The sequence below is a fragment of the Equus asinus genome, chromosome 20, assembly GCF_041296235.1.
Source record: "Equus asinus isolate D_3611 breed Donkey chromosome 20, EquAss-T2T_v2, whole genome shotgun sequence".
In the NCBI taxonomy this organism is placed as follows: Eukaryota; Metazoa; Chordata; class Mammalia; order Perissodactyla; family Equidae; genus Equus; species Equus asinus.
This window is the reverse complement of record NC_091809.1, coordinates 96,861,250-96,873,448: the sequence shown is the minus strand read 5'-3', so window position 1 is coordinate 96,873,448 and position 12,199 is coordinate 96,861,250. Positions and strand designations below refer to the sequence as shown.

At 52.9% G+C, this 12,199-nt stretch overlaps 1 protein-coding gene across 20 annotated transcripts in view; it reads right to left on the bottom strand.

The window, feature by feature from the left end:
- BMAL1 (basic helix-loop-helix ARNT like 1) overlaps window positions 1-12,199 on the bottom strand; it is a 104,607-nt gene that overhangs the window by 33,989 nt on the left and 58,419 nt on the right. For 14 of the 20 annotated variants that reach the window (XM_044752940.2, XM_044752941.2, XM_044752929.2 and 11 more), the window contains 2 exons: window positions 4,083-4,210; window positions 857-974 (listed from right to left, as the gene is read on the bottom strand). The gene's annotated coding sequence lies outside the window, so the exon portion shown is untranslated. Of the gene's footprint in view, window positions 1-856; window positions 975-4,082; window positions 4,211-4,318; window positions 4,413-12,199 lie in introns of all 20 variants that reach the window. The other 6 variants (XM_070491160.1, XM_044752930.2, XM_070491154.1 and 3 more) reach the window with 1 other exon arrangement.

The window sequence follows — 12,199 nt, the reverse complement described above, 5'->3', positions numbered from 1 at the left end:
AAGTGGGGTGTGTGAACTTAACCACTCGGCCACGGGGCCAGCCCCCACCTTAAGAATTATTATAGGGGCTGGCCCCATGGCCGAGTGGTTAAGTTCGCGTGCTCCGCTGCAGCGGCCCAGGGTTCAGATCCCGGGTGCGGACATGGCACCACTTGTCAGGCCACGTTGAGGCGGCGTCCCATATGCCACAAGTAGAAGGACCTGCAACTAAGATATACAACTATGTACCAGGGGGCTTGGGGGAGATAAAGCAGGGAAAAAAAAAAAAAGATCGGCCACAGTTGTTAGCTCAGGTGCCAATCTTTAAAAAAAGAAAAAAAAGAATTATTATAGGTAATTTAGGTTCACCCGCTCACTTTTCTGATGAAGACACAAAAGCCCAAAGAAGCTGGGTGGCTTCTCCTAGGTCCCTGTGCTGGGATGTGGCAGAACTAAACCAGAACCCAAGGCTCCAGCAGTTACAGGTGGTGGGGACCAAATGTCCCAGATGCTCTCTGACGATCCTAATTTTATTTCCTTCTAATCAATAAATCTGATCAATGAAATGCATAAATAGGAATTAATTGTTGTCTCTGTATTTTTGTTACAACTTTTGTAAAAGTCGTAGGGAAGCAAGAAATACGTTTTCTCAGACTATACGTCCCACTTGGGAGTCAAGAAACTATGGTCCGTGTCTACTGCTGGGCCAGGCGGTCTGCCCTGTTTTCCCCCACTGTCCTTTCATACGCAGTATCCCATGAATGGAAAACCTCACATAATGAAACGAAGACATTGTAAACACATCTACAACACATTTCGAGAATTTGTCTTTTAAAAGGAGGAAGTAAGCTGGCCCAAAAAAGAGGCTGACCAGTACCTCGCCAGGGACTCCAAGTGCAAGTTGAAGAGGGCTGCGCACTGCCCGCGTCAGGGCCTGCGCTCCACGCGATGTGACGGGGCGCTCACTCCCTCGCTCTGGGCCCGAGTTTCTTCATCTGCAAAGCAGAGGTGAGTGTGAGCTCTTCTTTCACTATCGCTTTATGCCACAGATTAGGGAAATGGCCCGCCTGGTTAGGGGTGTGCCAAGTTTTCACTTCCATGCCCATTGCTGGAGTGAACATCTTTGTGTGTTTCTCTCTGTGCATTTGAGCTGTTATCTCTTAGTACAAATTTCTAAAAGTAGGACTGACAGGTCAGAAGGGGACACATATTGTATGTTTGATACTAAAACATTGTGCTCTGGAAAAGCTGCAATAATTTACATCCCTAACAAGAGCTCTTGTCCATCTGAAGGGGGAAAAAACCAAACCTCATTGCTTTTACTTGTATTTTTAAGCTATTCTGGATGTGTTCCTACATTTATAGGCACTTCTCGGTCTCCCACTATGCCTACTCAGGTTCTGTGTTTCTACCACGTTGTCTTTGGTGTCGATGGGCCTCCTAACTCATGTTCTCCTGGGCACCCAAACCTGGCAGGAGGAAAACACAGCGAACTCACTGTTCTCACTTTAGTCCATGCCCTCTCACCTAGCAGCCCAGGGCGGCCGGCGACCCTGGACTCCCCTGTTCCATTTATTCTCCCATGCTGCTATGGAAGACAGCGCCCTTTCTCCTTTCTCCTCAAACCTCTCATGTCTCCCTGACTCTCACTCACAGCCGACAACTTTGCTTTCTACTCCACTGAGAGGCCAGCGACCACGTCTGCCGGCATTCCTGGATGCCGTGGCCAGGACACCCCCATCAACGCATGCTAGCTCCATCTTCTCTCACTGCTCAAGACATCAGTCCAGAAGTTTCTCTGCCCCAATCCTGCACGCAGTACCCACTGTCCCCACTCTATTGGATCATTCCCATTAGGCTAAAAAGCACACTGCAACAATGCTCAACATGGGGAAAAAAATAAAAACGCTTTTAAACCCCATTCCCCTCCAGTTACTGCCTCATTTCTCTGTTTCCAAGTCCTTTCCTCTGACTCTCTATAACCAACTCCAGTGGAGCTTTTGTCCCCATCACTCCAAAGAAACAGCCCCTGCTGGGTTCATCAGCAGCCTCCGGAACGCCGACTCCAGCGGCCGGTTCTCCGCTCCCTCCCTGTGCGGCCCCATCTGATGGAGCCGACCTCTTCCTCCTCCTTGGCTTCCGGTTTCAGAGGTGCCACCTTCTCATGGGTCTCCTCCTGCAGTGGCTGCTCCTGTAGCTGGTTCCTCCTCATCTCCCTCACCTCTAAACGAGGGTCCCACGGATGTCGGGGACCTCTTCCCTGTCTGCACTCATTCCCTAGGAGACCTGTCTAGTTTCATCGCTTTAAATACTGTCTATGCTATGACAACTCCTCAGTTTACACCTCCAGCCTGGACCTTTCCCTGAATTCCAAACTTGTATAACCAACCGTCTCCTGGCATTTCCCTCTGAACAGACGACAGAGACCTGAGACTGCAACAGCCCTAACCAAACCCCACCCCGCTCGCCCCAAGCCAAGCCTCTTAGTCACGCTCATGTCCGTGAGCGGCGCTTCAATCCTGCTGCTTGCTTCAGGCTCCAGACCTAGAAGTCACCCCAACTTCTTTCTTTCTGTCACAACCTGCATCCAATCCATCAGCAATTCCTACCAGCTCGACGCTCAAAAAAACATCGAGAATTTAACTACTTCTCCCCTTTTTCCTTTATATTTCTGTTCAAGTTTTACTTCATCAGTGAAGCTTCCCTAAATATCCACATAACACAACCCCCTGCCAACCTTTCCTAGCCACGTCTGCCCTGCTTAATTTTTCTCCATAGCCTTTGTCAAAATCTGGCCTACAACCATTTCTTTCTTTCTTTTTTTTTGTTTTGAGGAAGATTAGCCCTGAGCTAACTACTGCCAATCTTCCTCTTTTTGCTGAGGAAGACTGGCCCTGAGCTAACATCCATGCCCGTCTTCCTCTATTTTATACGTGGGACACTTACCACAGCATGGCTTTGCCAAGTGGTGCCATGTCTGCACCCGGGATCCGAACCAGCGAACCCCAGGCTGCTGAGAAGCAGAACGTGCGAACTTAACCACTGCACCACCGGGCTGGCCCCTACTTCTTTCTTTACTTATTGGCTCCACTAGACCATAAGGATAAGAGCAGGGATTCTGTTTGGTTTAATGCTCGCACCCTTAGTGCCTAGAGGACGTCCTAGCAAATAGTATCAATAAATAGATGTTTAATGAATGAATAAATACATTTGCATATTAGGAATATTCTTTGCTCATCACAGATGTTGTAAATATTTCCCCCCTTTTTGCCTTCTAACTTTGCTTATGTGTTGAATGTGGTACTAAAAGTGACATGTTTTAAAAAGCCTTGCCTCACCCCAAAAATAATAAAAATATTCTCTTTACTAATATTTTTATAATTTAATTTTTTTATTTAGCTCTTTAATCCACTTTGAAATTATTTTTGGTACACTACCTAGGGTTGGGAATTTCTTTCCCTCCAATGGATAGACAAGTGGTCCAAAACATTCAGCAGACCATACGTCCTGTCACTAATCACTTGAAGTGCCACCTTTATTGATTTACTGCCTATTTCTGGACTTTCTATTCTGTTCCTTTGATCCAGTTATTTCCATTCTAGTACCACACTGTTTATTATTGTGGCTTATTCTGTTCCTTTGATCCAGTTATTTCCATTCTAGTACCACACTGTTTATTATTGTGGCTTTATAATACATTTTAATATCTGATAGAACAATCCTTTCCTTCTCATTACTCTTCATTTTCAGAAATTTCCTGGCTATTCTCCCAGATTTATCCTTCGAGAAGCATTTTATCACCATTAATCACACTGAGGGCCCTGCTGGTGTCCGCTGTTGTTGTTATCACTATTACTGACATTAAGAGAAGTAGGGCCAGGAGTGAGCACAGAGCCCTTCCCTCAGGGTCTTGGGGCCCCTCTGGGCTGCATGTCAGACAGGGGGTGCCACCTCCAGCCCCCACCCCCTCTCTTTGAACAGTGAGACAACTGCATGAGGCGGAATATCCCACAACTCCTGTAGGAAGAACCACCATCCAAGCTGCTAATGACAGTAGTTGGGGGTGGGGGGTGCGGGGCGGGAGGAAAGGATTCATTCGTTACCTGAGTTACAGTTCTTAAGCCTCAGATCCACCTGGGGAGGAGCAAGGGGCCACTGGACCTGCTGGTCACCTCAAAGCGACGTTCATGTTTTGTAGTTTCCTTTCAGGCAGTCAACTTCTTCTAGAAACCTACAGTGGGGCCCACAGAAAAAGAAAACCCAGACAGGTCGCTTTGGGTAAATCAATTTAAAAATCTATCACTAAGGGAGACAGAGGAGCTGGCTTGTGACTGCTCACCACGGGAGTCACGGCGGCGGACCCCAGCCCCAGCCCTCGGCCGCCTGTGACACGCAACTGCAAACACGCGAAGGAATCTGACAGGAGACGTTTCCTGGGAAAACAATGCATTTTAAGTTACTAAACACGGACTCTTGGACACGGCCTTAAGAGAGGGAAGATAATTGTGTTTTCCATTTCTTCTATTGGGTCAAGCAATTATCATAGTGGAACTTACTGGGTGTGTCCTTGGCGTCAGGCCCTGCTCTTGTTGCATTTATAACTCATTTCAACCTGAAAATAACTCTGTGAGGTAGATGCTATTGTTTTCTTCATTCTACCGGTGAGGTGAGGGGACTGAGGTAGACAGAGGCGACGGAACAAGCCGAGGCCACAGCGAGAGTGGGGGAAGCCACTGACTGCCACCACAGCACTCAACTCTCTCTGTCGGTCAGTTACCTAAACTCAGACAACGAGGAACAGCAGACATAGTCTCCAGAAAACATCAGGCCAAAATAAAGTGATGCGGCAAGCCCACCCCTGACGCTGCCGGGAGCAAGCAGGGACGTGTAAAGAAGGCGCGAGAACCTCGGGGGGTTGGCGCACACGGGCTCAGGAGACAGCCATCCCCAGAGGCGCTCCGTGACCGTCCCCGCCGGCCCTCGGGGTCCCTGTGTCTGGAATGGGCTCTGACGGCAGCTTCCTGACCTTTCGGGAGCAAGACTCCAGGCACTTGATGCTCCCCCAGCTAGCTCCTGCCATCTATCTCTGCCTTCATCACGATAAGGGTCTTTGAGGGAATATCCAGGGATAGAAGGGGATCTGTCTGCCCAGTGTATTCCTCTTTGCAGTCGGATTCGGAAACCTCCACGGTCTGGGCGTGTACAAACAACATCACCAGAGTTTCAGCCTTCCAGGCCCTCAGCCCCCAGTGAGACGGCAGCGGCAAAGGGACGCCCAGCCCCGGGGAAGCGCTGGTCATGGCCCCTGTCCTCTCCAGCCTCGCGCCCTCCTCACTGTGGCAGAGACAGGTCATCCCCTTGCTTAAAACACTTCAGCGGCTCCAGTGCTCAGCCCCAAGCCTTCCAGATACATCACCAAACCCCCTAACAGGAAACACCAGACTGCTGCCATGAGCTCCTTACTCTCCAGCCCAACCTCCACTTGCTGCCCAACACTCCAGCCCCCGAAATCCTTAATTCCCAGGAGCACGTGGCCTCAGCTGGGCCCACACTCCCCGTACCCACTCATCACCTGCTCAGCTCCTGCTTTCCTTTCAAGTGCCCTCAGCTGTCACCTCCTCCGAGAAGCCCCCTGGCTCTCCCGCTGTGGCTCCTGCCCTTCCCTTCCCACCCTGCGGCCTCTCTCTGCCTTCTGCCTGCCCCCACCCCCACTGTGATCTTATTGTGAGGTGTCCCCCAGTGCACGCCTCATCTTTCTCTTTCCCCTACTCCCCTGAAACTTAGATGAAGTCAGCTGTGACACAATTATTTTTGGAAAACTGTTTTCTCTCCAAGAAAGTATTCTAAATGTAAGACAATAAGTGAAACAACAAAAGAAACAAAAAAAACCTCTTTCTGTGCTAACGACTTCCCAAAGAGAGCTGAGCCATGGGCTGAAGGTGCCTGGGAGAGGGGCCCTGGCTGAGAGGAGCTCAGGGCCAGCCCTGGGGCTGCCATCCAAGTGACACAGAGTGAGGACACTCCTGGGAGAGCCTGGCCTGTGCTCCTGGAGTTGGAGGCCACTTGTGGGCCCGCTTCTGAGCTAGAGATTCCCAAAGGTGGGAGGGGCCTTGCTGGGTGGCCAGATAAAGCAAGGCATGAAGGGAGAACTTGGGGCATACTCTGTCCCACCTCAGGCCCCTCGAGCTCCTTGGAGCACAGGCAGCAGGATATCAGGGGCTCCACCCAAAGGAGCGAGGGGGCTGGGAGAGTGTCACAGCCCAGGCTGCCCTGCAGAGACGCCTCAGCACCGAGAAGGGGGAGGGTGAGCCATAGTCAGGCACCAAAGGAGACACAGCTGCTCCTCTGACAGAGCAGGGCGAGGCCGCCCCATCTACAGGCAGACGACCACATCGAGGACCTCCAATTGCAGACCAAGCGTCGCTCCTTTCCCTCCTCCCTGCCCCAGCACCCCAAAACGCTACAAGAAGAGAAAGGGGAGCGTGTATTAAGGTTCAAACTATTAGCTGCCCCTCCCTGTGGGCCACCCCGTGTCAGGCCTGGCCACGTGCTCGCCTTGACTGGTGAATGTGAGCAGACAGGACAACGCAACTTTCCAACAGAACCTTTACAATGCCTTCCTCTGTCGGCGCTGCAACCAGCGGTTTCCTAGCTAGAGGCTCCTCCTTTAGCCAAGGTCCCGGGCAGACAGCAGCCCGAGGGAGAAATAAACCTCTGCAGCTGGAGGCCCCTGAGATGCTAAGGGGGTTTATTTCTAGGGCGACCACGCCTCTGCACAGACCTCCCCATTTTAGCACTGAAAGCCCTGCAGCCGGGAAACCCTTCTGTCCCAGACAAGCCAGGAGGGCGGTCGCCAAGCTCTTACCACTGCATCACCCCTCCTAAGCATCCTGGCACGAGCAGGAGGAAGGGAACACAGACAGGATCCTGGAGCCACAGAGCAAGCCTGATCTGGGAGAGGGAAAAGGGACAGTGGCATTCACGGCGCACTAGCCTAATCTTCGAAATAAACTGTCCGTTAACTGTGATCATTATCCCAATTTTCCTGGTAAATAACTAAGGATTGAAGAGGCAAAGTTACCTTGCGTAAGATGACTCAGCTAGCAGGTGGGGACAGGAACCCAGGTGTGCCTGCTCACTGTTGGTTCTTCGTCTACCTGCCACACCGCTGCTGGTCATGCCTCCAAACCAGCCCCACAAAGTAAAAGACAAACACCCCAAACAAACACCCTGGGGCCGGCGTGAGGGGAACCAATAAGAAGGAGCATCGGGTTCAGGAAAGCTACAGAAACTGAGCCAACACGTGGTCTCTCGGCTTCCTGGCAGCCAGGGCAGAGAGGGAAGTGCTCAGCCCTCACCGGACGGGCAGGTGTCTCAGTTAGTTGATTAGCACAGACTGAGCAAGGAGGGGCATCTGTCGGGGGCTCTCTCTGTGGGACCTGACAATGCTGCATGGAGTTGCTCTGGGGAAACAAGCTTTGTGAAAGAACAGAGAGCTTCCCCCTTTTTAAAATGGGACCCCAGTGAAAGCCTGTCACCCCTTGAGCCCCCAGCCCCAGGTGTGACAGCTGGATGGTGTTCTGTTAATACCACTTTGTGAAGCCCAGGGTGTGACTGGGGTAGTGGCTTTCAATGCTGTGCCTTAATACAAGACCACGGCTGAGGAAAGTATGGACCACGGTGAATCAACATGCTGACTACCCTGTCTAGGAGCTGTACGCTTACTGATCTGATCGACTTCCCCACAAAACCCCAAACTCCCCGGGAAGGGCCCCTGTGTGGCCACCTGTGCATCCCCACAACCCGCAAGGAGCTGGTCGTGGACACAGCAGCGATGGGAAGCACTTTCCCTTCCCGTCCAAGAGCCGTGGCAGCTGGGCTGGCCCCATTCTCCACATTCTCCACGCTGTGGTGCTGGTGCCAACCCGGGTCACTGAGGGAATGCGTGTGGACTTGCCGTGCTCTGTGCAGATGGTGGGGGCCTCCGAGCACAGGCGACAGGCTGAACAGGCCCTCTCCCTCCAAGCCCCACCTTGGCCCTCCCTGGTTGCTCTGGCAGCCTGTGGGGAGCTTGGTCGCCTTATTTTGAACAACGGATTTAGAGAAGATTCACCCAGTGAGACTAGGCGCTTTTAACCTAAGGGAACAGGTGTTTGCACCAGGATCATTCAGCAAGCATTTCTCCAGCCCCTAGCAGATGCCAGGGGACCAGGGACACAGGGAGGAACCAGCAGTCCCCTGTTCAAGATTCTCTCAATCCGGTCAGAGAGACAGGCTTTAAATAAAGACACGACCGCATGGTCACTGCGATAGGCAGGGCTGTGCTTCCAGCTGTGAGAGCAGCGCACTGCACAACCGCAGGACGTGCCTTCTCCTCTTAAGTGGCAGAGATTTGTGGAGCCATTACGACAAACTTCCAGCAGGTGGCAGTCAAGTGTCTTGAGGAAGGAGTGCCCTTTTTCTAGCTGTGGGGCATATGTAAGGTACCCGAGCAGAAGAGAGGGGGAAAATAATTAGCCTATGGGCTGAAGCCTGGGGGGTATCAGAAGGAGAAGGGACCAGGGAGGAGGCGAGACCTGAATGAGGTGCTGCCGACGGTTGCCTGGTGGACTGGGTGGTTGCAAGGGTGTTCTGAGCAGGGGAGAGCGGTCTTTGCGGTGGGCGTCAGGGCCTGGGGGAGAAGCCTGTTTGTGGCAGTCCTGTACCCAGTCCTACCAGCAGCTCCAGATGTTGGGATCCTGAAATCAAACATAAGTCAAGGGGACTGCATTTGGAACTGCAGCCTTGGGGGGCCAGCTGAGAGGGCCTCCCAGGGAGCCGGATTTGTGAGTCCTGGGGCACTCTGTGAATCAAAACAAGAGCCCCAGCACCACTGACAGAGGAGAGTATCCAGAATTCCAGTCTCGTGGGGCTGCTGAGGACTCCTGGAGGGCTTCGGAGATCAAATTAAGAGTCACGCAGCAGGGTGTGCCCCTAGCGCAACAAAGGCGCTCAGTAAATGCTTGTTGAGTGAATGATAAAAAGAATGCCTTCTTAGACCTTTGCTGGCTCTATCACTGAAGTACAGGAAGGGGAACAATTTGAGGAAGAAGCTGTGGCCCCAGGGGGCTTTCTGGGAGGACTCTTGGTCCTGGACGGGGATGTATGGACCACTGATGGGACAAGGGTGGGAAGTGGCCCAATTCCAGCTGACAGGTGAGTAGGTGCCCAAATGGAGGGGGATTAGGATGTGGAGGCAGAATAAACAGAAGGGTCACAAGGGCAGCAGTGAGCGGACAGGCAGGTCAGATCACTCCTCTACGACGTTTGATTAAAAAGACTGCAGAATGACTTGGAGTCTCAGGAATGACCGATCCCCCTTTAACATCCATGAACCCCCTGGAAAGCGAACCGATACTACTTCGTGCTTTTAATGCCCCAGGCCCTTTATGACCCAGTGCTTAAGAGCATGCTCTCTGCTGAGAGATGACAGTCAGGTTTCAAATCCTGACGCCACCGTGTATTGTGCCTGGGATGCGAATGTCAGCTCCCACAAACACACGACACTTACACTGTGCGTCATGGGCTCCTGACCTGTGAGGTACAGATGACAACATTCCCCATCTCAGAGCTGGGGTGGAGAGGAAAGGAGATGTACACAGTGCTCAGAAGGGTATGTGGCACAGAATGGGCCCTCTGTAAGGGTCAACCACGATTGTCTTCTCACTTAACCATCACAGCACCTGTAAGATGGCTGATGTCCTCTCTCCCACTTTACAGATGAAGAAACGGAGCTTCAGAGAGGTTAGGTAACTTGACCAAGCTGCTGATTTTATAGGAAGGCAGATTTAAACCCACGTCAGGCCTATCGAAAGCCCATAGTCTTTCCACTAAACAGCACGGCCTCCGTGCAAGATAAGAAGTGGGCACGTTGCAGAGTACGCAGGGCTTAAAAATTCTTCAAACCAGCACTTCCCAAAGCCCCGTCACGGAATTCGGATTCCACGAGATTTTAGTGATGTTACACAGGGGAAAAGTCAATGGCCAAAGAGGTACAGGGAAGGCTGGGTCAAGCGGCCGGCTTTCTCTTCCGCAGGGTCTGTCGGAACCTTACACACAGCCCGGGGACAGTGATGGCCCAGAAGCAGCGGGGCCTCCAATGCCCGCGTGTGCTCGTCCAGGCGCCTTTCTTCATCTAACATCCAAAAGACAGAGGTTAGGGGCGAACGCTACGGGGAACCATGCTCTGCAAAACCCTTCAGGATTAAGGATCCCTCCTGGATCCTGCCTGCCCTTCTGCCCTGCCGACTTTCTCGCCAGAAGGCGCCTGGCATGGCTCCATCAGCCTCTCAGCTCCTCTGAAAACAGCCCGAGGCGGAGGTCCCCGGCTGACTTCTTCCCAGAGTGGTCTCTGGCCACTTCCTCTGCCCAGTGCGTGACCTCTGCCTCAGGCTGCCCTGCCTCTCAGCACCCGTGTTGTCTGCAGCACCCACGTGCATGCAGCCCACTCCCCAGACTCTGCCCCAAGGGTTTTCCCTCCAGCCTGGATCTGGGTACTCTGCATTGCCTGGAGGACGACAATGGAACCTGAAGCTGCCAAGGGAGCTCACAGGTGCTGCCTCTCCCCAAGGTGCAGGCCTTGTACTCCTCTGCACCCCAGTACCCAGCACAGGGCCTGACACGGAAGAGATGCTCAACATCGTGGGGGGCGGCTATGCTCTGTGTCTGCCACAGCCTGTCTGCTCTGCCACGTCAGCTCTGGGAGGCAGCCTCCCGAGGGCAGAGTCTCCTCCTGGCCCTCAGCTTTGACACGCCCCTGCATTCAAAGATGGCACGGGGGACAACCCCTTGGCCCCCACAGCAAGAAGGATCAATGAGTCGTGTTCATTAACCAAAGACATATCAGCCTGGATCCTGTTTGGTTTTTCTCTTTTTCTTTTTTCCTTTCTTCTTCCTTCTTTTCTTTTTTTTTTTAATGCTACAGAATAAGAGAAGAGAGCCTGGCCCTAAAGACTCAGGGGGGGAACACTCTTTCCACAAAAAAACTTACTGCCTGAAGTTGAAGGAAGTTCTGGAAAACACCTGCACCTTGTTCTACAGGAAACAAAAGGATGCACGGCTGCTGTTGGTGGTAAAGGGAAGGATGCTGGTGGGAGGGAGAGCAGAGCTAAAGATGGGCGGCCTGACAGGAGCCCTGAGTGGCTGGTTGGGCCGTGGATGGAGGCAGGCTGAGAAAGGCAGCAGGCGGATCCGAGGAGGGCCGAGGCTCAGAGAGGAAAAGGGGTATATGCCTTCTTTGAGGATGTGGGGAGGGCTGAGAGGAGGACAGAAAATGGGCAGAATCCTGAGCAGAAGAGAACAGGGACACTGCAGGATGGCACACGGAGTGGCCTTCACCTTGTCGCTATGGCAGAGAGCAGGGCCAACAGCCAGGTGTGGGGGCCCTGAGACGGTGGGAAGGGGTGCGGGGGGTGCAAAGTAGCAGAGCCACTGCCCAGGCCTGTGGTCTCCCCATACCCCTGCAACCAGGAGCAGTGGGAGAGCCGGGATGCTCACCTTGGCGCAGGGCAGCGGGTATAGACAAAAGGATAAGAGAGGATGGGCGTGAAGAGACGTGGCCAGGGTAGTGGTCAGTGCGGGGCCCCTGGAGCCCACAGCCTGGGTTCAAATCCCAGCTCTGCCACTGACTAGCTGTGTGTCCTGTGCCAGCAACGTGACCTCTGGGAGCTGTGGCTTCCTCCCTGTAGGATGAGGAGGATTCCTGCTCACAGACTGAACGAGCCCAACATGTGAAAGGCGGGGTAACTGTGGCTACTGAAACGGCCGGCCTCGCATGGGCGGAGGAGTAGGGGCAGAGGCTGTGGGAAGGTCAGCACTGATGTCCAAGAAAGTACATCGGACGGGAGAGCTCAAGGTGCAGGCGCTCAGGAACGGTGAGGCAGAACACGGAGGGCGCCGGCAGTGGGCACGAAGAACTCAAAGTCGAGGAGATGCAGGACAGTGAGCTCTTGGGACCAGGAGGGAGTCAGGAAGGCAACGGGAAAGGCTGGAGAGAGGGACCCGGGAGGGGCGGAGACATCCCAGAGGTCAGCACTCTGCAGCAGGAAGCACTGAGGACTCACAAGAATTTGAAAGGTGAGTGGTATTTTAAGAGTCCAATTCCTTCATTTTACAGTCAATGAAACTAAACCATGGAGAAGTCACTGCTCCTACAGAAAGCAGGGAATAGGGTAAGGAGAAA